Source organism: Vipera ursinii (assembly GCF_947247035.1).
Source record: "Vipera ursinii genome assembly, chromosome: 6".
Lineage (NCBI taxonomy): Eukaryota > Metazoa > Chordata > Lepidosauria > Squamata > Viperidae > Vipera > Vipera ursinii.
In genome coordinates, this window is record NC_139515.1 from 32,238,145 (window position 1) to 32,265,391 (window position 27,247).

Consider the following 27,247-nt stretch of genomic DNA (forward strand, 5'->3'; position numbering starts at 1 on the left):
CTGTCATCTATATTTTAGTAAAAGTTCCTGCTTGGATAATCTTGTCTCCAAGACTCTTTCTTAAGATGTGAATTAAAGTGGCTTCTGACATTAGACAGGATCTGCATTAAGAGTCACCCTGGAAGGAAGAATCTTACCGGGGGACTTTGCAAAAAATACAATGTCTAACAATGAGGCAGGGAAGGAGGGAATCCCCATGGAAAGGGAACTTTCCCCCTGACCGAAATCCCACCAACTATCGGAAGCTGAAGTGTATTATTCCTCCGGGGAAGAGGTGGTGGAGACACACGACCACAAACTGCGGTGGTCAATGGGGATTGGAAGGAAAAGTAAGTGGCAAAAGGCATCGAGGAAAGTGACCCTGAGGCGGGACGGCCACCAACCCAAATGGAAGCAAGAGATGAAGAGTTCCCTGCACGTCAGTGAAGAGGATGGGAGTTATGCACCACATGCAGACTGGATCCTAGACAAAGTTATTGACTCAATGAAAAAAACCCTTGGCTCACCTGAGTCCCGCAGCCGCACCAGCACCTGGAGCTGCAGCTGGAGACAGTGTAGGGGGGGGAAATCTGGAACTATGGCACCAGCGAAACCACAGGCTACGGCTAAGAAATCAACAGGTTGTTTCAAATGCAGGAGAGAGGGCCACTGCAGCCCAGAATGCTGCTCAAAAGCCCCTCAGTGCAAATCAGACCCATCACCAGCCAGGAGATCAGGGAAGTCCCCAACCAAACCAAAAGAACCAGCCATGAGGGGGATAGAGGGTCTAGAGTCCCCAACCCCTGCCAAGGACTGGGAGGGGACTCCAGCCTACACTGCAGGGGTAGTGGACACCTTGGAGGACAGCTTGGAGGGTGAAACCCTGGTAAGTGGATCCATTCCACCCATCCTTAAGACAGTGACTATATTAGCTTCCTCCATGCCTGAAGCTGTCAAAGTAAAAGCCCTAATAGACTCTGGCTGCACCCGCTGCCTCATTAATCCACCGCTAGTGGGGAATTTGGGCATTCCGGTGAGGAGACTAAAGCAACCAATCTCCTTTGGCCACTTAGATGGGTCCATAGCATGGGGGAGTACCAGCTACCCTAGCCACCTTACCAGTTCACCTGTCCCTGGGGACCCATGAGGAAGACATAACATTTGTAGTGACCTCAGGCATGGAATGCCCAATGATTTTAGGGATGAAATGGTTAAAGAAATTGAACCCCTGGGTAAATTGGAGGACAGCAGAACTCAACTTCCCAGAGGGGGAGTATATGAACTTAAAACCTCAAAGCACCCCCCAAACCTGAGGAGTGGAGACAGCATCAGTGGGAGAAGAGAAATACCGGAAGAATACCGGGACCTTGCTGAAGTTTTCAGTGAGGAACGGGTGGATGTGTTCCCCCCTCACTGACCCACAGACTGTGCTATAGAATTCAAACCTGGGGCAAAAGTCCTGAAGCCCAGGCTGTAGTCCATTAGCCCTAAAGAGATGGCAGAAATGGAAAGATTCATAAATAAAAACTTAGAAAGGGGATTTATTGAGCCTGCCAAACCCAAAGTGGCCACTTCGGTCCTGTTCAGGGAGAAGGACGGCACTATGTGCTTTTGTGTGGGTTACTGGGCCCTAAACATAATTAGTGAAAGTAATCTGTATCCCCTACCACTAATGAAGGATATGCTATCCCATCTATCGAAAGGAAGGATTTTTTTTACCAAACTAGACCTAAGAGAAACATACTACTGCATTAGGATCAAGGAAGGGGATGAATGGAAGACTGCATCCAATTGTCCAATGGGTTGCTACCAGTTCAAAGTTCTGCCATTTGGACTGCAAGGGGCCCCCACAGTTTTTATGCAATTAATTAATGAAGTGCTAAGAGAGCACCTATATAAGGGGGTCCTGGTTTACTTAGATGACATCCTTATCTTCAATGAGACCAAAAAGGAGCATATTAATCTAGTAGATTAGTTCTGAAAAAATTGTGGGCTGCCCACCTATATGCAAAATTATCGAAATGTGAATTCCACCAGGGAAGAATAGACTACCTGGGGTATCACATATCCCCACAGGGCATTGAAATGGACCCCGAGAAAGTCAGGGCAGTATTAGAATGGGCATTATCCCGCACAAGGAAGCAATTGCAAAGTTTCCTGGGGTTTGCAAACTTCTACCGCCAATTCATTCTTTCGTTTGCTCAAATAGCCCTGACCCTCATGAACTTGTTAAAAATGGGGAGGGGGAAACTCAGTGAAACCCAGCCAGCCCCTGAAGTGGACAATGAAATGTCAAGTGGTATTTGAGAGGTTAAAGAGACTTTTTTCTGCCGAATCCATACTGAGACACCCAGATCCCGATAAAACCTTTATAATACAGGCAGATGCGAGTGATGTGATGGTGGGAGCTGTATTATTACAGGAAAATGATGAGGGGGAATTGCAACCATGTGCATATACGTCCAGGAAACTCACAGAGACTGAACAACATTGGGCCGTGTGGGCAAAGGAGGCATACGCTGTGAGGTGGTCATTACTTACATGGCATCATTTCCTTGAGGGAAATAAAATCCCCTTCCAGATCTGGACAGACCACAAAAATTTAGAAGCACTAAAAACACCCAGGAAACTCACTCCTAAGCAAGCCTGCTGGTCTCAACATTTTCACCGATTCCGTTTCACACTCACTTACCGGGGGGAAAGAATTTCCTGGTGGATGCATTATCTCGCATGCCCCAATATAACAGCACATGAGCCACTGACTCTAATCCACTTATGCTCGAACAACAACTGGCAGCACCAGTAACCACCAGGGCCCAAGCTAAAATAAAGCCACAGGTGGATAGCCAAACTGGAATCGAATTCGGAAAGTCTTTGGAAACTGATGACTGGTTCCAGAAAAATAGACATGTGTGCACAATCAAAGACGGACTACCCTGTGTGGGTGACTACCCCTGCCACCCAGGGGATCAATTTCATGCAGTTGTGCCATATACAAAATCAGCAGGACATTTTGTGTTTGTAAAAACTTTACATTTAAGTAAAAGACAATTTTGGTGGCCATCCATGAAAAAGAACATAGTGGCCAGCTGCCAAACGTGCGCAACAGCTAAGACCCTGCAGAGGAAGTCACCCGGACTGTTACAACCAGTGGCAAAACCCCTCAGCCCCCTGGAAAGAAAGCAATGGGAAATCTGTGAGGTCACAGATTTGTTTTCCAAACAAGTGCACTTTATCCTGTGCCAAAAGATTCCCACTTCAAAAGCCTTAATGAAACTATTCATGCAGCACATTTAAAGACTACATGGAGCACCCCAATGCATCATATCTGACAGGGGAGTACAATTTATGTCAAAGTTTTGGAAGGAATTTTTATCCCTCTTAGGAACTACTCAGGGACTGACATCTAGTCACCATCCTCAAGGGAACAGTCAATCGGAACACAGGAACTCAGTACTGGAGCAATATTTAAGATGCTTTATTAATTTCCACCAAACAAATTGGACGGACGTACTCCCTTTCACAGAAGTTGTTTACAATAACGCAGTCCACTCCAGCACAGGCTACAAATAGCTACCGGTCCAAGTTTTAACTCTAAGCCAGAACTAATCCCAAATGAACCGGAAATCCCATCACTGAAAGAATGGATTGCACAATTGCTAAACACCTGGCCAATCATTAGACAAAGCTAGACAAGCATACAAAGCACCGGGAGACAAAAAGAGAGTCGATCCCACACCATTCAGGGTAGGAGAGATGGTATATTTATCCACAAAATACCTAAAATCCCTACAGCCCAACATTTTGGCTGACAATTTGGATACATACATGCTAATTTTTTGGGATCTAAATGCCATCTATAAAACATTTTGTAAAAATTCTCCCTTAAGTTTTGTGCCTGTGTAAATTTAACATTCCTAAACCATATTTTCTCCCAAGTATCCATTATTATTGGTTCTTGAAAATTCTGGGCCCATTTTATCATACAATCCTTAACCAGTTCCACTTCTGAGTCAATTTCTATCAATGCATTATATATCCTTCTTATATGCGCTCGACTTTGATCTCTAATTTGCTTTACCAAATTCCCATCTGATATTGAAATGCCAATTTTCTGATCTTCTTTTCATCTGGCCTGTAACTGCCCATACTGAAACCAAGTTTGTACTATTTTTTCTTCTTTTAGAATATTGAAAGACTTCAATTGCCATTCATTCTTTTCCAATCTAAGAATTTCTTTATATGTTCTTTATATGCAGTGAGCCGGTCCTTTGCTCTTTCCAGAGCAGGTCCTTGAGCTGGACGGAAGCACATATCAGGCCAGATCTGGCCCGTGAGTCTTGTGTTTGACATGTCTGACTTAGATGAACCCCAATGTAGATTAGAGTTGCCCCTATGAAGAAGAAAGAGCTTAAGAAAAAGAAAACAAAACTAGCATCAGAAACTTACATCCAAGCAAATAGTGGTACAATTGGATATCAATTTTCTTGTTAAAAAAAGGATTAAATGTTCATCCTTTTTATTATTTGTATGTATTTAAAAAAAGGAAAATAAAAAGAAATGCACTCAACCCTCCTTTGGTTTCTGTACCAACATTAGAATAAATTCCTAATTGTTTAAACTGTAGTTTTTTGTACAATATGCTGTATGTGTGCTCTGAATGCTAAGAGGATTAGTGCTAAAGGCAAGGAATGGTATTTAGAAAGCAAACAATCTTCAGAAACAGGTTTAGAGGAATATATAATAAATCATATTATAGTGAAACATGCAATAGAGGTTTTCCCTCATGATATGCATAGCAGAATGCTAAAAAAGCTGAAATATGCCATTCTCTGACCTGTCTAGATATTGGGTAGCTAAGGTTAGTGTTTGAGATTTTTGTTATGAATATTTACTTTAAGTATTATCTTTGAAAGGTTGCTGGATGAATGCCACTGCCTTGAATAAATTTACTCACTCATTCACCATCTTCCTTCCTTCCTTCCTTCCTTCCTTCCTTCCTTCCTTCCTTCCTTCCTTCCTTCCTTCCTCCCTCCCTCCCTCCCTCCCTCCCTCTCTCTCTCTCCCTCCCTCTCTCTCTCTCTCTCCTTCCTCCCTTATAATCTCTTTGAGTAATTTTTAATATTTTGTCATAGAGAAATTTTGAGACCTGAAAATGTTTTTATGGTGGTTTCCTAATTCCTGATCATTCCCACAAAAATATAGTGCCTTATATCCATTTTTCATGGCCCATATGTATTTTCTGAAGTTCCCCAGGCATATTTATAAAGACTAGAGCAGGGGCCCCCAACCCCTGGTCCATGGACTGGCACCGGTCCACAGCATGCCAGAAACTGGTCCATGCATACAGGTGGAGCCCCACCTACAGATGCAGGCAACAGGCAAAACCATGCTCCCCAGTCCACAAAAATACCTTTCTCCACGGAACTGGTTCCTGGATATATTTATAGAGGATATATTTCCTAGGATTTATTCCTAATATTAATATTTCCATGATTTTTCTTAATCTATAGGCCTTCAAATATTTAAGGCTAAATCAGGTGCAAACAAACAGTACCCAAGAGCAATAGTGTTCACATAGATTCCTCTTGGCTTTCTTTTCCCTATTTTTTAAAAAAATAATCTTTAAAGAAAAGAAGGCATAATGGAAAACAAGCCATAAGATCTAGAGTCTTGGTGGTACAGTGGTTAGAATGCAGTATTGCAGGCTAACTCTGCCCACTGCCAGGAGTTTGATCCTGACTAGCTCAAGGTTGACTCAGCCTTCCATCCTTCCAAAGTCAGTAAAATGAGGACCCAAATTGCCTGGGGCAATATGCTGACATATTGGGTAGAGAGTTTTGTAAAGCACTATGAAGCAGTATATAAATCTAAATGCTATTGCTATTGAAGTTAATCTCAGGCATTTTAAAAAAAAATAAAGATAATGGATGATTACAGTGTCAAGTTGCTAAGATAAAGGAGAAAAAGATAATTAGGGTTTCTAAAAAGGACCGAGACCAGAGGATGATGTACATAGTATTATGAAAAGAACAGATTTAAAGCTTTCTTTTGTGTTTATGCTATGCTTCATAATAATCTCATGGGAGCACTTACTACATAATCTCAATAGTCTAAATGTACTCCTGCACCTGAAAAATTATTCAGTAGCTTAAAAGTCAGAGAAATAGGAACCTGGAAAATAATTTGAGATATAAAATGTGAAGCAACTTCCAATAGTCCTACTTCATTCTTTAAACAAATCCTGGAATTCAGTCAACTGTGCAGTCTTTAATTCCTCTCTTCCAAGAAACAGGCCTACTGGTTTAGCTGCAGGAAGGGAAACAGTAAGTCTATGTTCAACACCTAAATATTTATTTATTTAGGGCATGGGTCCCCAACCCCTGGTCCATGGACCAGTACCGGGCTGTGTCATGCCAGCAACCAGTCCGCACAAACAAGCAAAGCCCCATCCATGGGATGCAGGCAGCATACAAAACCATGCACCCTCCGGTCCATGGAAAAACCTCTCTCCACAGAACCAGTCCCTGGTGCCCAAAAGGTTGGGGACCTCTGATTTAGGGTATAACTGTGAAATTCATAGAAGCAGACTTGGGATGTTTACTAGATTAGAGTTAATCTAAGTTACTGGCTGCTGACGCTTCAGGGGTTTAAATACAACAAAACCCAAGACATCTTTGGATCACCTGAAAGCTATTTAGCAGCTTCGGGATATCTGCCATCTAGAAAAAGCCTGTGAAAAGTAATTACTAAACTATGATATGCTTGACATATATATCTCTTGTCTCCTGGATGTTATTTTAGCAGCGCTGAAGAACTACATATGGGACTACATATGTAGAACTACATATAAGCATATGGAGATGCTTTGTTTTTTCCTTGGTTTTTTCCCCCTTACTATACCCTGCAACTGAATCTGGAATTTTTGCCTGTTTTTACCATTATCACTACTTGAAAGGAACCTGATGGATAAATATAAGCCTTATAATAATTGGATTGAAAGTTGGATGATTTGTCTTTTATGTACCTTTATGTACCTTTTATGTAACTTGAGATGAGCAAAACAATGGACATTTCTCCCTGATCCAGTATACCACGATTTCTTTTGCACAAAACATATACCTATTAGTACAGTATTTTAAAGCTTTTCCATACAATTTCTTCAAAAAGTGTAGCTGGTTGAGTGAATGACCCTGTTTCATGCTTAAAAACATTTGTTGTCTGATAACTTAAAAATTCAGGGTTCTATCTTGTAAAATGGAAAGCAATAATCAAGAAGATATATGCAGAATGTACTGTATATCAGCTAAACATGCATGCATATAGATTTGGGGATGAACATTTGGGGAAAGCGTATTCTGATATCTATTATTTAATTATTGAATAAATGTGTGGGTATTGGTTATGGCTCTACCAACTTTGTATTTATTCTTTGTTCTGGAGAATGGGGAAATAGGGTAATTGGGATAATGTATACCACCAAGAACCTGTCAATTATTTAATGGTTAAATAAATGAAATTAATATGCATAAATAATACCATGGAAGTATATTTTAAAAAAAATCCCAGGAAAAGGCTTTTCCTGTGGCAGTTATAATGCAGTAAATTGAGTGGGTGCAGAACTACTGTTGGTTGAAATATGGGGAGGGGGGAATCTTACATTGAGATTTGAAATCTCATCGAACAGGAGCAGTGAGATGGGAAATGCTGTCTTCTAGGTAATAAAACGTTAATTTTTTTCCCCTTGATGTCAAAATGCAGGTTTAATGAAGTACAGTAGATTGGTATATAATAAAATCCTGGCTCTTTAGAGTGTGATCTCTCCCTCTCTTTCTCTGTAGATGATAGATAGATAGATAGATAGATAGATAGATAGATAGATAGATAGATAGATAGATAGATAGATAAGATTTTTTTTCTGTATGTGTGAGTCTGTATATGCATACTTGCCTGCAAACACACATATAGGCACACACGTATGTATAAACATATTTCTGTGTATGTTCAATTGAAGTTGGCTAACCTTAAAAAATCAATTTGCCTTGTCAATGCTTCCTGGAGTAGAATTCCACTATTTGGTCCTTATCCCAGGTAAGACAATATTTGCAGTTGTGTTTTGTATAAAATAACAGATATTAAAATGAACAGATATTGCATTTTAGGTACCTTTGAGTATAAATTGGTTGTTATGGAGACTGGTAAAATAAATGCTGATATTTTGCTCTGGGTTCATTCCTTCTAGCCTGCTGAAGAAAATTGAACGTGAAACATGGAGAGAAAGTGGTGTTTCATTAATTGCCACTGTAACCCGTCTTATGGAGAGACTGCTGGACTACAGGTGAGCAATAGATGCATGCTTTACAGCAAGAAATATTGCGTTGTCTGCATTTTTCTAAAATGAATCGCTTTGGGAAGAATATAAAAATGCACATATCAATCAAGTTGTCAGGTTTTGCATATTAAGAAAACTAGATTTTGTACATTACAAAATGTAATCATATAAGTCATGATGAATTTATGTTTGAATAGTGCCCCACATCTTCGACTCCTTATCTGTTGAAACCTTACATATCACATGTCTAGCAGAATCAGAATGACATGCAATCTTTCTGTGTTCAGGAAGTTCTTCCCTTCCCTCCAATTTTGGAGTGGCATATTCAGGAAATATTTATGGAATCTAATTATTCCTAATGTATAACCAGTTGTAATCAGAAGTCATATAGTAATGTAAATCTGTTAGATGAGTTTGATACCAGTTGCATTTCAATAAAAGCTAGACTTCCTTTTAGTACCATTAAAATCAGTGGTACTTGATTTGGGGTATCATGAAAGGGCAGAAAATTAGTGAGTTAATGTATTATTATTATTATATTTTAGTGTTAGGAGAAGAATGCCTGTGCAATTTTCTGTCTATGATGAGAAAATAAGTTGATTGGCATTAGATACAGTGCATATTAACATGAAATTGGCAGGGACTGGGAATGAGGTGATATTTGCTCTTCTATCTTAGACAAGAAAAAGGTTTTCCCCTATCCTTGATCATCCTATGTCAAGAATGAATTCAATGTCAGATAGCTCCTTTATCACATAAAGAAAGTATTCAGTGTTGTCTTTATTTTTGCTGTATGAAGTTCTACAACTGGCAGAAATCTAGAAAATGAATCATCTTAGACTCTTCACATGTCTGATGCTCTCCAGTTGCAGTTAACTATGCTTTCTAAAATGAGTAACAGGATTGTACCACATATATGAAGGACACCATGTAAGAAGATTGCTCTAAATTCTGGGCATAGTAGATCTTTGCTGATCTCTAAAAGCTATTGGCTTCCATTTATTCTTGCAAGGGCCCCAAATTTCATTTCTTCATGCAACTAATGGGAATAAATCTGAATTCTAAGAACAGGAATAGTTTTTATATTCTTACATCTTTCAAGCTGTGCTTCATTACTACCAATAATCTTTTGATAGAGATTCCAAATAGTTATTGGGCAGCACTTGAAAGGCCTACATTTAACAACAGATAAAGAATTTAATTTGCATTGCCAGTGATGTTAATATAATAGCTAGCTATAATTTTAAAAATCATGTAATATGTCACAAAAATATTCTTGTTGCAAATGTGGGTGGTGATGCTGAATAGATGGTTTCCTAATGATCAACTTCAAGGCAGAGACAAGATCCAAAGTTGGGATTTACTAATTCAGTCTCTTTATTGTGAGATTGATAATGTACATGCTATAGTCTGGTTCTGTTAGTGTTCTAAGCACAGAGATTCTCACTGTCAGACCTGCCTCAGTCAAGTCCCTTGGGAAAGAAAGACATTTGATTGAAGTGATAGGTTCTTTTATTAAAGTTCGTCTTCAGCCAATGAAGAGCTGCATATGTGTTTTGAGAACACTGAGATATTTGGGGTAGTCCACATTCCAATCTTGGGGTGTGTGGCCTTGAGAGCTGGCACAAACCGGTTCCATGCTTTCCTGGTATTCATCAAGCTGTCAACCCCCCTCCCTATTTCCCATCACATCCCCATACATGTTTACTGTATTGCCTATTTGTCCTCCTCCCCTTTTTGCCCCCTTCCTCCTAACCTTTGATGGCAGGATGCCAGTAAGGCAGACCTGACATACTGTCCTCTAGACAGAGATGTCAGTTCTGCAGAGGAAACCAGAAACCAGAGGGGAGACACACACAAAATGCATAATTAATTATTTGGTCATCTAGGTTTCTCTGGGTATTGTTCACAGAACTTTTTAAGCAGTTTGGATGCTATAATATTTTTGGAATCCACCCATTCAGTTTCAGAGGGAGGGAAGTCCTTCCTCACTACTAAATACTGGATTTTCCCTGATGTGTGTGAGAGTCCACTGTTCTTGACCTCAAAATGTTGCTCTCCTTTGATCATGATGGGATCAGGAGGCGGTAGCATTTCTGGGTGTAGGAAGGCTGCAGTGAAATACTCGATGAATGCTTCTGAGGGTGTTTGGTAATTCAAGTTTCACAGTCAGTCCACCTGGAAGGAAGACCCTTACTGGGGAATTTTGCAAAATCCACAATGTCGGGCAACAGGGCAGGGAAGGAAGAACCCACCGCAAAGGGGGAGCCCTCTCCGGCTGGGACCCTGCCAGCTAGGATCCGAGACATCCTACTCCTAGGAAGAAGAAGTGGTGGAGACGCACAGCCACAAACCTCGGTGGTCAATAGCCATTGGAAAGAAAACTGAATGGGAGAAAAGGTCGAGAAAGTTAACTGTGAGACAAGGCAGGCATCAACCCAGATTGAAGCAAGAAATGGAGAGATCCCTTCACCTTAGCAAAGAGGAAGGAGATCATGTGAAGCACTTGAACAGGATCTTGGAGAAAGCTATTGACCTGATGAAAAGAATCCTCGGCTCTCTTGGCGATGAGAAACCTGAACCCCGCAGCCGCATCATTACCTTGGGCTGCAGCCAGAGAGACACTGAGGGAGAATATGAAGCTGAAGTCCTGTGAACGTCCACTGAGACCACCGAGACATCAGCCACCGCTTCAGCAGCCCCCACTCCCCATTGATCTGAAGCTGCTGATTGAGATGGGAGACATCACTGATGATGAAGGCACCAATTCATCCAAACATTCCCGCTGCTGGACATGAAATTCGGGGGAGAATCGTGATGCTTCGGGTTGTTCCTAACCCAAGTCCTCAGCTACATGGAAGAATATGGACGAGACATCTCCAACAACAAAGCCCGTATCCAGATTGTGCAATCCGCTCTGGTAGGGGTGGCCGCAGACTGGATGGTGGACCTGCATGATTTCAATGCCTCAGAGCTCCACAACTTCAATCACTTCATGTCCTCACTGAGGAGGCAATTTGAGGACCCCCTGGCTGACCGAAAAGCCCATAAGAAGATCAAAACCATGAAGCAAGGCAGATGCCCAGTAGTCAAATATATGCAAGAATTCCGGGCCATCGCCAGCAAACAGAACTGGCTGGAAGACATCCTCCTTAGCCACGTCAAGGATGGCCTAAACTATGATCTGTATGATGCTTGCCTACCCCAAGGGGACCCATACTGACTAAATGAATGGTATGTCACTGGTGGAGGAAGCAGAGATTGACCTACTGAAGAGGCACCACCAAGGAAAACTGTGGGTCCGCTCACCCCTGAACCGTCGCATGAACCAGCAAAACCACCAGCCACAGCCAAGAAGTCAATAGGCTGTTTCAAATGTCGGAGAGAGCGGCATTGCACTGTGGAGTGCTGCTCAAAAGCCCTCAACAAAACCCAGATCAACCGCTAGAAAAGCAGGGAAGTCCCCAGCCAAGCCACAAGAACCCACCATGAAAGCAACAGAGGCTATAGAGTTCCCACCTTCTGCCCAGCATGGGCAGGGAACTCTGGCCTACACCGTAGGAGTGCCGGATTCCTTGGACGACAACTTGGAGGACAAACTCCTGGTAAATTGACCCATCACACCTATCCTCAAGACAGTGACTATATTAGCCCCTTCCATGCCCGAACCTGTCAAAGTGAAAGCCCTAATTGACTCTTGCTGCACCTGCTGCTTTATTAGGCCCACGCTAGTGGGGAACTTGGGCATCCTGGTGAGGAGGCTGAAAGAGACCATTTCGTTCAGCCAGCTAGATGGGTCCATAGAAGGGTGGTGCCAGCTACTCTAGCCACTTTACCAATCCACCTATCTCTGGGGGACCACGAGGAAGACATAACCTTTGTAGTAACCCCAGGCATGGAGTGCCCAGTGATCCTAGGTCTGGCATGGCTAAAGAAGTGGAACCCCTGGGTAGATTGGAGAATGGCAGAGCTCAGATTCCCAAAAGGGGATCGCATGAACTCGACACCCCAAGGAGCCCTATCAAACCCAGGAGTAGAGAAAGCATCAATGGGAGAGGACAAGGGGTTACCCGAAATACTGGAGGAATACCGAGACCGTGCTGATGTTTTCAGCAAGGAATGGTCGGATGAGCTCCCTCCTCACCGACCCACGGACTGTGTCATAGAAATCAAACCCAGGGCAAAACTCCCAAAGTCCAGATTGTACTCCCTGAGCCCTAAAGAACAGGAGGAGATGAAAAAATTCATAGACAAAAACCTGTAGAGGGGATTTATCAAAACTGCCAAGCCCCAAATAGCCACCCCAGTCCTTTTCAGAGAAAAGAAGGATGGCACTTTGCATATGTGCGTAGATTACCACTGCCTGAATGCAATCAGTGAGAACAACCTGTACCCCCTACCCCTCGTGAAGGACATGTTATCCCACCTATCGAAAGGAAGAAATTTCACCAAACTACACCTAAGTGAAGCATACTACCACATTAGGATTAGGGAAGGGGACAAGTGGAAAACTGCATTTAATTGCCCGATGGGATGCTACCAATTCAAAGTTTTGCCGTTTGGACTACAAGGGCCCCCCGCAGTATTTATGCTATTAATCAACAAGTTGCTAAGGGAGCACCTATTCAAGGGGGTCCTGGTTTATTTAGATGACATCCTTATCTTCACCGAAACCAAAGAAGAGCATGTCAAACTGGTCAGAGCAGTTTTTAAAAAGCTGCAAGCTGCCCGCCTATATGCCAAACTATTGAAATGAGAATTCCACCAGGAAAAAATAGACTACCTGGGTTATTGTCTATCCCCACAAGGCATCGAAATGGACCCCGAGAAGGTCAGGGCACTGTTAGAATGGGCACCACACCGCACAAGGAAGCAATTGCAAAGCTTCCTGGGTTTCGCAAATTTTTACTGCCAATTCATCCCTTCGTTCGCACAAATAGCCCTGCCCATCACGAACTTCTTAAAAATGAGGTGGGGAAACTCAATGAAACCCAGCCAACCACTGAAATGGAAATAGAATGCCAATTAGTGTTCGAAAGATTAAAAAGACTCTTTTCTGCCGAACCCTTACTGAGGCACCTGGATCCAGATAAACCTTTAATAATACAGGTAGACGCAAGCGATGTGGCAGTGTGGGCTGTACTATTACAAGAAAATGATGAAGAGGCACTGCAACTGTGTGCATACACATCCAGAAAACTCTCTGAAACAGAGCAACACTGAGCGGTGTGGGAGAAAGAAGCATATGCTGTGAGGTGGTCATTGCTCACGTGGCGCCACTTCTTTGAAAGGAACAAAATCCCTTTTCAGGTCTGGACAGATCACAAAAATTTGGAAACACTAAAAATGCCCAGAAAACTGACCCCTAAGCAAGCCCGCTGGTCTCAGCATTTTCACCAATTTCGCTTCACGCTCAAATGCTTGCCAGGGGAGGGGGGAATCTTCCTGGTAGATGCCCTGTCTTGCATGCCCCAATATAACAACATGTGAGTCACCGGTTCTAAACCATTCATGCCCAAACCACAATTAGCAGCACCAGTAACTACCAGGGCCCAAGCTAAGGTAAAGCTGCAACTGGGTAGCCAAACTGGAATCGAATTCTGGAAAACCTTAGAAACAGATGAATGATTCTAGAAGAATAAGCACATATGCATGATCAAAGATTGTAGGGGAGATGTTATATATACCAACCACCTAGAGAGTCACTTTCATGCAGCTGTGCCATGATACAAAATCAGCAGGGCACTTTGGATTTGTAAAAACACTACATTTAATCAAAAGACAATTTTGGTGGCCATCCATGATAAAGGACATAGAAAGCTATGTGGCCATCTGCCCAACTTGCACAGCTGCTAAGAGGTTGCAAGGGAAATCTCCCAGACTGCTACAACCAGTGGTGAATCTCTCGGCCACATGGAAAGAAATATCCATGGATTTTATAGCAGAGTTACCAGAAAGCAATGGAAACACTGTCATCTGGGCAGTTATGGACCTGTTTTCAAAGTAAGTGCACTTTATCCCTTGCCAAAAAATCCCCACTGCGAAAGTCTTAGCAAAACTATTTGTGCAGCACATCTACAGACTGCATGGGGCACCCCAACACATCATATCAGATAGGGGGGTGCAATTCACATCAGAATTTTGGAAAGAATTTCTGTCCCTCTTAGGAACCACCCAAGGAGTGTCATCTAATCATCATCCTCAGACTAATGGATCAACTGAATACTGTATTGGAACTCAGTACTTGAGCAATATTTAAGGTGCTTTATTAATTTAACAGAGTGAGCGCCTGTTACTCGTCCCAGCTTCTGCCAACCTAGCAGTTTGAAAGCACGTAAAAATGCAAGTTGAAAACTAGGGACCACTACAGTGGGAAGGTAACAGCGTTCCATGCGCCTTTAGCATCTAGTCATGCCGGCCACATGACCATGGAGACGTCCTCGGACAAGCGCTGGCTCTTTGGCTTTGAAACGGAGATGAGCACCGGCCCCTGGAGTTGGAAATGACTAGCACACATGTGCAGGGGAACCTTTACCTTTAACTTTACCTTATTAATTTCCAGCAAACGAATTGGACGGACCTACTTCCTTTCACAAAAGTTGCCTAGAACAACGCAGTCCACTCCAGCACAGGCTACACTCCCTTTCAAGTAGCCACCAAAGTTTCAACTATATGCCAGAACTAACCCCAAATGAACCAGAAATCCCATCACTGAAAGAATGGATATCCCAGTTACAAAACACCTGGCCAGTGGTTAGGAAAGCCTTAGACAAAGCTAGACAAATACACAAAACACAAGTTAATAAAAAAGAGTCAAATCTAAACCATTCACTGTAGGAGAAATGGTGTATTTGTCTACAAAATACCTAAAATCCCTACAACCCTCTAAATAACTTGATCCAAAATATATAGGACCTTTCCCAATTAAAAGAATTATAAATCCAGTAAGAGTAGAATTAGAATTACCAAAGAGTCTCAGACAAATACACCCAATCTTTCACTGCAGCCTGCTGAAATGAGAACAACAGTCACCCTTACGGCCAAAAATCCCCACCACCACCACCTCCAATCATGGTTCAAAAGAAATCCTAGATTCTAGAAAATACCATGGGGCAACCCAATACCTAGTAGCATGGAAACACCTTCCCTCCTCACAAAATGAGTGGGTCCACAAACGTCACATTAGAGCACCCAAACTTTAAAAAAGTTTCATATAGAATATCCCAACAAACGTGAATAACTTCTATACCTGTTTTGTTTCTTCAGATGTGGATCTCTCCTATTTTTAAGGGGGCAAGATGTCAGAACCCACTCCTATTTCATTTCTATCTATTCCCTCTGACCCAAAATCAAATCTCACCTTTCCCTGGGTTCTGCCATACTCCCAAGGGGGAGGCAGGATGTGCCCACGGGTTTATTGCCTCTGCTTCCTCTATCTGCTACAATGTAACATTTTGCTTTGCTGCGTTATATCTCTCTCTGAAAACTCTCTCCCTAAACTGTCAGCTCCCCTTCATGGATTACTGCCTTGTCGTGGCGAAGGGGCTTGCGTAATTCAATGAAGCTATGAGCTATGCCGTGCAGGGCCACCCAAGACGGAAAGGTCATAGCAGAGAGTTCTGACAAAACATGATCCACTGGAGAAGGAAATGGCAAACCACTTCAGTATCTTTGCCATGAAAACCCTATGGACAGTACCAAAAGGCAAAACGATATGGCGCTGGAAGATGAGCCCCTCAGGTTGGAAGGCGTCCAATATGCTGCTGGGGAAGAGCAGAGGGCTAGTACTAGTAGCACCAGAAAGAATGGAGCGACTGGGCCAAAGCCGAAAGGACGCTCAGCTGTGGATGTGTCTGGTGGTGAAAGGAAAGTCTGATGCTGTAAAGATTTTTTCTCCATAGGAACCTGGAATGTAAGGAAAGCTGGACGTGGTCAAACAAGAGATGACAAGACTAAACATCGACATCTTAGGTATCAGCGAACTAAAATGGACAGGAATGGGTGAATTTAATTCAGATGACCATCAGGTATACTACTGTGGGCAAGAATCCCTCAGAAGAAATGGAGTAGCCTTCATAGTCAATAAAAAAGTAGGAAAAACAATACTGGGATACAATCCCCAAAATGACAGAATGATCTCAGTTTGAATCCAAGGCAAACCATTCAATATCACAGTAGTCCAAGTCTATGCCCCAACCACCGGTGCTTAAGAGAATGAAATTGACCGGTTCTATGAAGCCCTACAGCACCTTATAAAACTAACACACAAAAATGATGTCCTTATCATCATGGGGGATTGGAATGCTAAAGTAGGAAGCCAAAAGATAACCGGAATAACAGGCAAGTTTGGCCTTGGAGTACAAAATGAAGCAGGGCACAGGCTGATAGAATTTTGTCAAGAGAATATGATGGTCATAGCAAACACTCTTTTCCAACAACCCAAGAGACGGCTTTACACATGGACATCACCAGACGGTCAACACAGAAATCAGATTGACTATATGCTCTGCAGCCAAAGATGGAGAAGCTCTATACAGTCAGTAAAAACAAGACCAGGAGCTGACTGTGGCTCAGACCATGAGCTTCTTGTTGCAAAGTTTAGGCTTAAATTAAAGAAAGTAGGGAAAAGCGCTAGGCCAGTCAGGTATGAATTAAATCATATCCCTGTTCAATATACCGTAGAGGTGACAAATAGATTTAAGGAATTAGATCTGATAGACAGAGTGCCTGAAGAACTATGGACAGAGGTTCACAACATTGTACAAGAGGTAGAAACCAAAACCATCCCAAAGAAAAAGAAATGCAAGAAAGCAAAATGGCTGTCTGAGGAAGCTTTGCAAATAGCTGAGGAAAGGAGGGAAGCGAAAGGCAAGGGAGAAAAAGAAAGATACGCCCAATTAAATGCAGAATTCCAATGAATAGCTAGAAGAATTAAGAATGCCTTCTTAAATGAACAATGCAAAGAAATAGAAGAAAACAATAGAATAGGGAGGACCAGAGATCTTTTCAAGAAAATTGGAGAGATGAAAGGAACGTTTCATGCAAAAATGGGCATGATAAAGGACCAAAATGGCAGGGACCTAACAGAGGCAGAAGAGATTAAGAAGAGGTGGCAAAATTACACAGAAGAACTATACAAGAATGAGCTTAACGTCCCTGATAATCACAATGAGGTGGTCACTGACCTCGAGCCAGACATCCTAGAATGTGAAGTGAAGTGGGCCTTAGGAAAGCTGAGCAACAACAAAGCTAGTGGAGGTGACAGTATTCCAGCTGAGCTATTCAAAATCTTAAAAGACGATGCAGTAAAAGTGCTACACTCAATTTGCCAGCAAATTTGGAAAACTCAACAGTGGCCACAGGATTGGAAAAGATCAGTTTACATTCCAATTCCAAAGAAAGGCAGTGCCAAAAAATGTTCTAACTAGCGCACCATTGCACTCATTTCACATGCTAGTAGAGTTATGCTTAAAATTCTACAAGCTAGACTCCAGCAGTATGTGGATCGAGAACTACCAGAAGTACAGGCAGGATTTCGAAGAGGCAGAGGAACTAGAGATCAAATTGCTAACATACACTGGATTATGGAGAAAGCTAGAGAGTTCCAGAAAAACATCTACTTCTGCTTCATTGACTATGCTAAAGCCTTTGATTGTGTGGATCATAACAAACTGTGGCAAGTCCTTAAAGAGATGGGAGTACCAGACCATCTTATTTGTCTCTTGAGAAACCTATATGCGGGCCAAGAAGCAACAGTGAGAACTGGACACGTAACCACTGATTGGTTCAAAATTGGGAAAGGAGTCCGGCAAGGCTGTATACTGTCGTCTTGCTATTTAACTTATATGCAGAGCACATCATGAGAAAGGCAGGGCTAGATGAATCAAAAGTTGGAATTAAGATTGCCGGAAGAAACATCAACAACCTAACATATGCAGATGATACCACTCTAATGGCAGAAAGTGAAGAGGAACTAAAGAGCCTCTTGTTGCGAGTGAAGAAGGAGAGTGCAAAACTTGGGTTGAAACTAAACATTAAGAAAACCAAGATCATGGCATCCGGCCCTCTCAATTCCTGGCAAATAGATGGGGAAGAAATGGAGGTAGTGACAGATTTTATTTTCCTGGGCTCCAAGATCACTGCAGATGGGGAATGCAGCCAAGAAATTAAAAGACGCTTGCTCCTCAGGAGGAAAGCCATGGCAAATCTAGACAGCACACTAAAAAGCAGAGACATCACCCTGTCAACAAAAGTGTGTATAGTCAAGGCTATGGTCTTCCCAGTTGCAATGTATGGCAGTGAAAGTTGGACCATAAGAAAGGCTGAGCGCCAAAGAATTGAAGCCTTTGAACTCTGGTGCTGGAGAAGACTCCTGCGAGTCCCTTGGACTGCAAGGCGATCAAACCGGTCAGTCCTAGAGGAGATCAACCCTGACTGCTCTTTAGAAGGCCAGATCCTGAAGCTAAAACTCAAATACTTTGGCCACCTAATGAGAAGGAAGGACTCACTGGAGAAGAGCCTAATGCTGGGAAAGGTGGAAGGCAATAGAAGACGGGGACGATAGAGAATGAGGCGGCTGGATGGAGTCACTGAAGCAGTAGGCATGAGCTTAAATGGACTCCAGAAGATGGTAGAGGACAGGAAGGCCTGGAGGAACGTTGTCCATAGGGTCGCGATGGGTCGGACACAACTTCGCAACTAACAACAACAAAACTGTCAGCTAGAACAAGGGAGGGAATAAGGAATGTAACCTCCATGCCTGGTTTATTTCTACACTCTGTGTGAACCGGAGATGGGCCGACGTTATCTCCCCTTTTCCCATGATGGACCTAACATCTGGGAATTGGCTGTCCCACACTGGCTGGATGAACTATGGGGTGAGGTCTTGCCTGGGGATACTTTAACCTATCATTCTGCATGGAAAATCTCAGATCCTGTCTATTATGCCTGCTATCAACTACTCTTAATAAAAGTTCCTGTTGGAAGAAATTGTTTCCAAGAATTCTACTTTCTTAAGAAGTGGGATTGAAATGGGTCCTGACATATGGTCTTGATCCTGATTCTGACTTTGTGATCAGCCAAGTGCCCCTATGAAGTGGTCAAAGTTGTGCAGTTCTTGGGCATCACCATTGTGGAGGCTAACCATTCATTTGGCTGTGTCTCCTCCAGTGCCATGGTTGTACACCACCCCTCCTGCGTGTCGATCCAGACCTGATTCAGAAAGAACCTAGTTGCTTAGGGACTCCATCGTATATCACCCCAAGAGCTGGTGGTCTTTGGCCTCTCCTTGGCAGCACAACCCAAGCCGGTGCTGCTGGCTGAGTGGCTGCGGTGGCAGTTGGTTGTGGAACTGGACCATATGTAAGGACCTGCCTCAGTTAAACCTCTCAAGAAAGCAGAACTCTTGAAATGTGCATCATTTCAACAGGAACATTTATTGGGAGATGCTGACTAAAGAAAACTAAGGCAGGATCTGAAGGTTTCCTGCACAAAACAGTACTTTCAAAGTTGCAATCCAAACCCCACTCCAACTGTCCATCCGGCTAGTTCAAACAGAGCCAATCCAAAGGTGTGAAATGGTTGTGGGAAAGAACCAATAAGGCACCGCTCTGGAGATAAGCAGATGGCTGGAGGCACATTCCATTCTCACCCCGAGAAAGAGATACTGTACTTCAAAGAGGAAAGAATAAAGCAAAGGAATACCTATAGCCCCCCTCCCCCCAATAGAATGGCAGAACCTGAAAAAGGGAAGAAGGGAATAGGAGAAAGAGGGAAATGGGGTCTGACATGTTTTTTATGGAGCCAGTCATTCTGGGAGGCTGGGCAGTCTTTCCAGGCCACTAAATATTGGGTTGATACATGGTGTTTCCTGGAGTTTAAAATTTCTTTAATTTTGAAGTGTTGCTGTCCTTTCACCATAATAGGCAGTGGTGGGGAAGACACAGCTGGTCTTAAAGATGAATTCAGCTGTGGTTTTAATAGGCTACAGTGAAACATCGGAAGAACCTGTCTTAATGTTTTTGGGAGCTCCAATTCTACTGTGACTGGGTTAATGATGTGTTTGATGGGGAAGGGTCCCACAAACTTTGGCCCTAATTTCTTTGAGAGTTGTAAGAATTTCAGGAACCTTGTAGAAATGCATACCCTGTCCCCTGCTTTGAAAGACCTTGGTTCCACCCATTTTTTATCTGCCTGCACTGTATAAGCTTCTCTAGCCTCATATAATGCTTTTCTAACCACTAGCCATGTATTTTGTTGTTGTGTGAAACACTCCTTTAGGGATGGGATGGTTGGTTCATTGGCTGGCAATTCAGGCATCAGGTTGAAACTCTGTCATATAGGCACCTAGAATGGGGTGTAGCCAGTACTGGGGTGCGCTGCATTGTTGTAGGCCACCTCAGCAAAAGGCAATAGGTCAGTCCAATTATCTTGTTGGTAGTTTATAAAGCATTTCAAGTATTGTTCTAGTACTGAGTTCGTTTGTTCTATTCCCCCATTTGTTTGTGGATGATGACTAGATGACAAGCCCTGACCAGTACCTAGCAGACCCAAAAAAGCCTTCCAGAACTCTGAAGTGAATTGGACCCCCCTATCTGATATTATGTGCTGTAGGGCTCCATGCAGCCTATATATGTGCTGCACAAACAGCTTGGCTAAAGCTTTAGCAGTGGGGATCTTTTGACACAGTATAAAGTGGACCTGCTTGGAGAACAGATCTGTGAATACCCAAATGATAGTATTTCTAGTGCTCTCTGGCAGTTCTATGATAAAATCCATTGAAATCTCTCTCCAGAGTGCTGAAGGGCTTGCTATCGCCTGCAAAAAGCCAGGCATTTTTCCTTGCCTCCGCTTTGCTGCAGCACAAATGGGATAGCTGGCTACATAGCTTTCTATGTCCATTTTTAGGGATGGCCACTAGAATTATCTTTTTATTTTTTATTTTTTTATTGAAAAGTTTTACAATACATTTTATTTTTAACAAAACACAACCCCTCCCAACCCCCTTCCCACTCCCCAGCCCTCCCCCACCCCTCCCTCCCTTCCCCCTCCCCCTCCCCGACTTCCCAGAGCTAGATACAGGGTATAAAAATACAAACAATCATAATCTACCTTATGCAAACAACCATAAGCTATTAAATCTATCGCACTTTAACTCTTATAAAATAACTACAAGCAGTATAAATATCACATCAATAATTATTCAAATGCTAGATGAAACTTTTTAGTCCCATATTTACTCCACAATATATCTCTGTTGCAAATAGTCTTTCAAGTACGCTGAGATCTTTGCCATTTCCGCCAGGTTTGAGGCTTTTACAGTCCATTCTTCTATAGTCGGCAGTTCTTCCTTCTTCCAATATTGCCCTACTAAAAGTCTTGCTGCCATAATTAAATTCAACATCAGCTTAATGTCCACAACAGTAATGTCAATAATAATGCCCAATAAAAACAATTACAGACAAAACGATCTCTAATTTACTTTACCAAATTTACATCAGTCATTAAAAAACCAATTTTCTGATCTTGTTTCCACCTGGCCTGTAATTTTCCATACTAAAACCAAGTTTATACAATCTTTCCTTCTCTTAAGATATTATACAACTTCAAATGCCATACATTCCTTTCCAAACTTAAAATTTCCTTATATGTAGTCACATCATGTTTATATTTTCTATTGCGTGTTTCATTATTGCCCATATAGGTATCTTACAAGTTAACTTGTGTCTATACTGTTTCCAAACTCGCAACAGAGCATGTCTTAAAATATATACCTTAGACACATTATCCACCTTCTTATCACAAAATAAATATACATACCACCCAGATAGCAAATCAAGACCTTCAAAATTTCAGCAAGACATTCATTTTCACTACTACAATTCTACCCAGTTAACTTTTCATAATTATTTTTAAAGTAAAGCAACATAAAGTATTACAAAACATAATTATTTTTGTATAACTTTACATTTAAGGGTGACAAATATATCCCCAAATATTTAACCCTTTTAGCAATTTCAAATCCCGTTAGCTCTTCTAAAACAGCCTTTTATGATACTATCATATTCTTAAACAACATTTTAGTTTTTTGTATGTTAACCTTAAATCCAGAAACTTTCCCTTATTGTATTATTATCTCCTTCAGTTCTACAACTAAATCTTCAGGCTCGTCTCATTCGTCTAGAAGCAGCGCGTGTCATCCTCTGGTTTCTGGCCTCCTTCGATGAAACTGAAATTTGATCCACTCCTGTAACTTTCTCATCTATCTGCATTGTTCCTTCAGCACCTTGTAAATTCTCTCTGCATCGTTGAGACTCTCCCTCACCATTCTTCTTTGTAGATTCCAAAAGTGGTATGGGGGCTGCTTTTAAAACATAATTATAAAAATCACGTGCCTGCAACACTGTAGTAAGACGATGTCTCATACCTTCATACGTCACCACCATACACACTGGTATCTCCCATCTGAACTTAATATCATGTCGTCTTAATTCTTGCGCCAAAAAAGCAAATTCCTTCCTTCTCCTTAAGATTCTTGGAGGGATCTCTTTTAAAATCAAGACTTCTTGCTCAGCAATTACAAATTTAGTATTGTAAGAGGCTTGAATAACCTCATTTCTAATCGCTCTCTTTGTAAAGTAAGCCACCACATCTCTGGGTAATTTCCTTTGTCTTGCAATCCACGAATTAACACGGAAAATTTTGTCTATATCTTCCATAATTTCATCTGCTGGTCGCCCCAGCGCCCCTTCCAGAGCCTCAGAAACTATTTTCTTCAAATTTTCTTTAGGAACCTCTTTTAAGCCTCTAATTCTCACAGCAAACTCCATCTCATGATACTGTACCAAGGTCAAATCACTATCAATTTTCTCCACCACATTTTCAGTTTCTGTCATTTTTACATCTAATCTGATATTATTTTGGCTGAGATCTTCCACTCTTTCGTCCAAACGCTCAATACACATAGCCATGCCTTGAAATGCAGATAAGATGTCTGCCCTTATTTCTGTTAACTTTTTATCCATAAGCTCAACTAATTGTTTTGATTGCTTTTCCATAGCCTCTTGCAACACATTCTGTAAATCTTTAACTGTAAAAGTTGATGCAAGTACAGGTACAGATGCAGGAGGAGGGGGCAATAAAGCTTGTAACGAAAACTGCTGCACCGGAGAAGCCCCCGCGCTTCTAAGATTTAGAGGATTTGGTAGCCATTTTCACCCACTATTGCCTGCTATGCACTTTCACTTTCAAACTCCGCAAAATCCATTGAGTTAAAGATCATAAATTCCCTTTCACCTAGATCTCCTGTGTCGCTCTGCCTGCATCCCGGTTCTCAAAGGTTCTCTCTTGCTGGCAGGGATGGTTGCTGACGCCCTGCTCTGCTCCAAAAAACCTGGAGCAGAGGCGCCCTGCAGTCCGGAGCATACCCAGGCTTCGGGGGGGCTCAATCCTTCAGCCGCCAAAACTATTAGCTCTGGCGGCCCCGGAGAGCTCTACCCCTACCTGGGCGCTCACCCCCTCCTCTTCTCCCGAGGAGGGGGCTTCCGAGCCACCAAAACAGCTGATTGGCGCTGTTTTCGGCGGCTCTATGGAGCCGCGGGGCTGACAGCCTAAGAATGGCTGCCTCCGGCGACGCCTTGCCACCCGGAAGTCTAGAATTATCTTTTTATTAAGTGGAGAGTTTTCATGAATTCGAAGTGTCCAGCTAATTTTAAGTCATGGCAAAGTTGCATGAATTTTAGTCTTTGAGCTGCAGGTATATACAATTTCCCCCTACCCATGGTAGTCCATTATTTATTAAGCAGAGATTTTTGTGATCATGAAACCATTTATCCTTTTCTAGTTCTTGTCTAACCTCTATGCCTGCTGTGCTGTCCAAAGGCCCCAGATTCTATGCTTGTGCTTTCGTGGTAACAGGGGCAGCTAATTGTTTAGTGGATAATTGTTTGGTGGATAGCTGCCTTGGGGTCTTTAAGGCTTTGAGATTCTTGTGATCAGTCCATGCTTGAAAGGGGATTTTATTCCACTCCAGGAAGTGCCTCCAAGTGAGGAGTGCTCAGCGCACAGCATACGCTTCTTTCTCCCACACCGCCCATCTTTGTTTGGTCTCTGTGAGCTTCTTTGAGGTGTAGGCACAAGGCTGCAACTGGCCTTCCTGGTTTTCCTGGAGTAATACTACTCCCACCGCAATGTCACTGGCATCAGCATGAATAACCAATGGTTTCTCTGGGTCTGGGTGTTTAAGCACTGGCTCAGCAGAGAAAAGCCTTTTTAGTTTTTCCAAAAGCCACCTGACATTCCATAGTCCATTTCAAGGGCTGACTGGGCTTCGGCTTGTTCTCCCCCTTCATTTTTAACAAATTGGTAATGGGGAGTGCAATTTGCGTGAATGAGGGGATGAATTGCCAATAGCAGTTAGCAAAACCCAGGAAAATTTTCGATTGCCTCTTGGTTCATGGTGGTGCCCGTTGCACTTTCTCTGGATCCATCTCCACCCTCTCATGGGAAATTTGGTAGCCCAGATAGTCAATCTTTTCTTTATGGAACTTGCATTTTGCATTTTGTAAGTTTGGCATAGAGTTGGGCTGTACTGTCCTGACTAATTTGACATGCTCCTCTTTCATTTCGATGTAAATTAGAATGTCATCCAAATATACCAAAAGCCACTTGTATAAGTGCTCATGAAGGACCTCATTAATCAGCTGCATGAAAACAGTGAGCGCCCCTTGCAGCCCAAAGGGGAGCACTTTGAACTGGAAGCATCCTAGGGGACAGTTAAATGCAGTCTTCCACTCATCCTCCTCCTTGATTCTAATCTGGTAGTATGCCTCCTGCAAGCCCAGTTTAGAGAAAATCTTCCCCTTTGAAAGCTGGACTAGTGTGTCTTTCATGAGTGGCAAGGGATAGATATTGTTTATGCCCACTGCATTCAGAAATCTATAATCCACACAGAGGCGCAGAGACCCATCTTTTTTTTTCATGGAACAGCACCAGGACGGCCACTTTTGGCCTCGTTCACTGAATGAAACCTTGCATCAAATTTTTCTCTATGAACTTCTACAGCTCCTCTAACTCCCAGGGGGTCATTGAGTAGAATTTGGGCTTGGGCAGCTTAGCCCCTGGAATATTCTCAATGGTGTAGTCTGTGGGGCAGTGAGGTGGAAACTTATTGGATTGTTCCTCGCTGAACACTTCAGCTAGGTCCTGGTATTCCCTGATCATTGACAGCCACCACTACTTTGGATTTTCTTTTCCCTCTGACCCTGCAGTGCTCACCTAACATGTGGGGCCTCCCTTCTGGGAATCTCAGTTCTCCTGTCCTCCAATTCACCCAGGGATTCCACTTCCTTAGCCACACCATTCCTATGATCAGAGGCCACTCCATGCCGGGGACCACTATAAAAGTCAAGCTCACAGTGTAGTCTCCCATGGTAGTTCTACTGGCCTCGTGGCAAGAGTTGCTGGGACTCCCCCTGCAATGGACCCATCTAGCTAGCCAAACAAATAGGCTTCTTCAGTCTCCTCATTAAGCATCTGGTGCAGCCCGAGTCCAATAAAGCCTTCAGGGCTACCTTCTCCTCCATCCCTGGGCTTAGTAGTTCTATGGGCCTGGTGAGGGGTGCTATGGGTCCACTTACCAGGGGTTCATCATTGGAGTCATTTTCAGATGCCTCCACTCACTTCTCTTGCAGGGTCGGAGTTCCCCCTCCCAATTTTTCAGAAGGTTGGAACTTGATAACCTCAGTGCTTTTTATCGCAGTTTCCTTTGGGTGTTGAGGGGTTTTCCCAGGTTCCCCCCCCCCCCGGCTGGTCTGGCTTCCTGACTGGGGTCTTCAAACAGTATTCTGCAGCTCAATGGCCTTCTTTGCCACACTTGAAGCAAGCAATTGAATGCGGCACCTCTGCAGAGATTTTCATTGTCTCCCTTTTCCTCTCTGGTGGGGAGCATCTCCATGATCAACCGAAACAATGCTGGTTTTGGGCTTGGTCGATCTCTGCCTGCTCGGCCAGGATGCACCAATTGTGAAAGCAGGCAGGGACTCCCCGGGTGATACAAGCAGAACCTGAAAAAGAGAAGAAGGGAATAGGAAAAAGAGAGGAAAGGGTTTCTGACATCCTGTGTCTGAGCTGCTGGGGCAGGCACCATCGTAGCTGTGGTGGTGGGTATGTTCACATCATCATTGCCCATGGCTTGTGCTGGTTGGGTGGCTGGCTGTGCCATCTGTCCCAGGGCTTCCCATGACTTGAGGTTGCCAAAGGCACCCTGTAGGTACTCTATTACACATTCCAGCATCTTGTCTTCCTGATCTACCTTGCCCTGGTTTGCCTCCTCCTCAATCTCCACGTGTGGCTCTCTCAGGCACATTAATGTCACCTTGGATGGCTTTGCCTCCCAGTCTTCTTTCTTTATGACCTCCAGAGACTATCAGGGTCTTGGCTTGTCACTGCAGGCTTCCATCTCGCCCAGCCACTGCCATGGGGTCTCGAGGATGCTGCTTCCCCCCAGGCTTCAACATCCTCCTGGTCACTCTTGTGAGTCGACACACTTTGCACAGCCCACACAGTAGAGGTAACTGTCCAGGTGGGCTGCTATTGTAGTTCTGTCAGACCTGCCCCAGTCAGGTCCCTTAGGAAATAAACACACTTGACTGAATTTGGTTGAAGCAATAGGTTCTTTTACTAAAGGCTGCTGGATGCAGTAAAGTCAGGATAGAACTAAATTTCCCACACAAAAAAGTTACAGATTTTCCTCTTCATCCCAGCCGTCCTCCCATGACCAGTTCATTTTCAGCCAATGAAGAGCCACATAGGTGTTTTGAGAACGCTGAGATGTTTGGGCTAGTCCACATTCCAATCTAAGGGTACATGGCCTTGAGAGCTGGTACCTGTGCTTTCCTGGTCTTCATCAAGCTGTCATCCCCTCTCCCTGTTTCCCAT

At 43.1% G+C, this 27,247-nt stretch overlaps 1 long non-coding RNA gene across 1 annotated transcript in view; it reads left to right on the top strand.

Moving 5' to 3' along the window:
* Positions 1 to 27,247, top strand: part of LOC310642802 — a 57,582-nt gene that overhangs the window by 1,226 nt on the left and 29,109 nt on the right. Inside the window, exon 2 of the long non-coding RNA XR_014492963.1 lies at positions 8,222 to 8,317. This is a non-coding gene — a long non-coding RNA (uncharacterized lncRNA). The remainder of the gene's footprint in view (positions 1 to 8,221; positions 8,318 to 27,247) is intronic.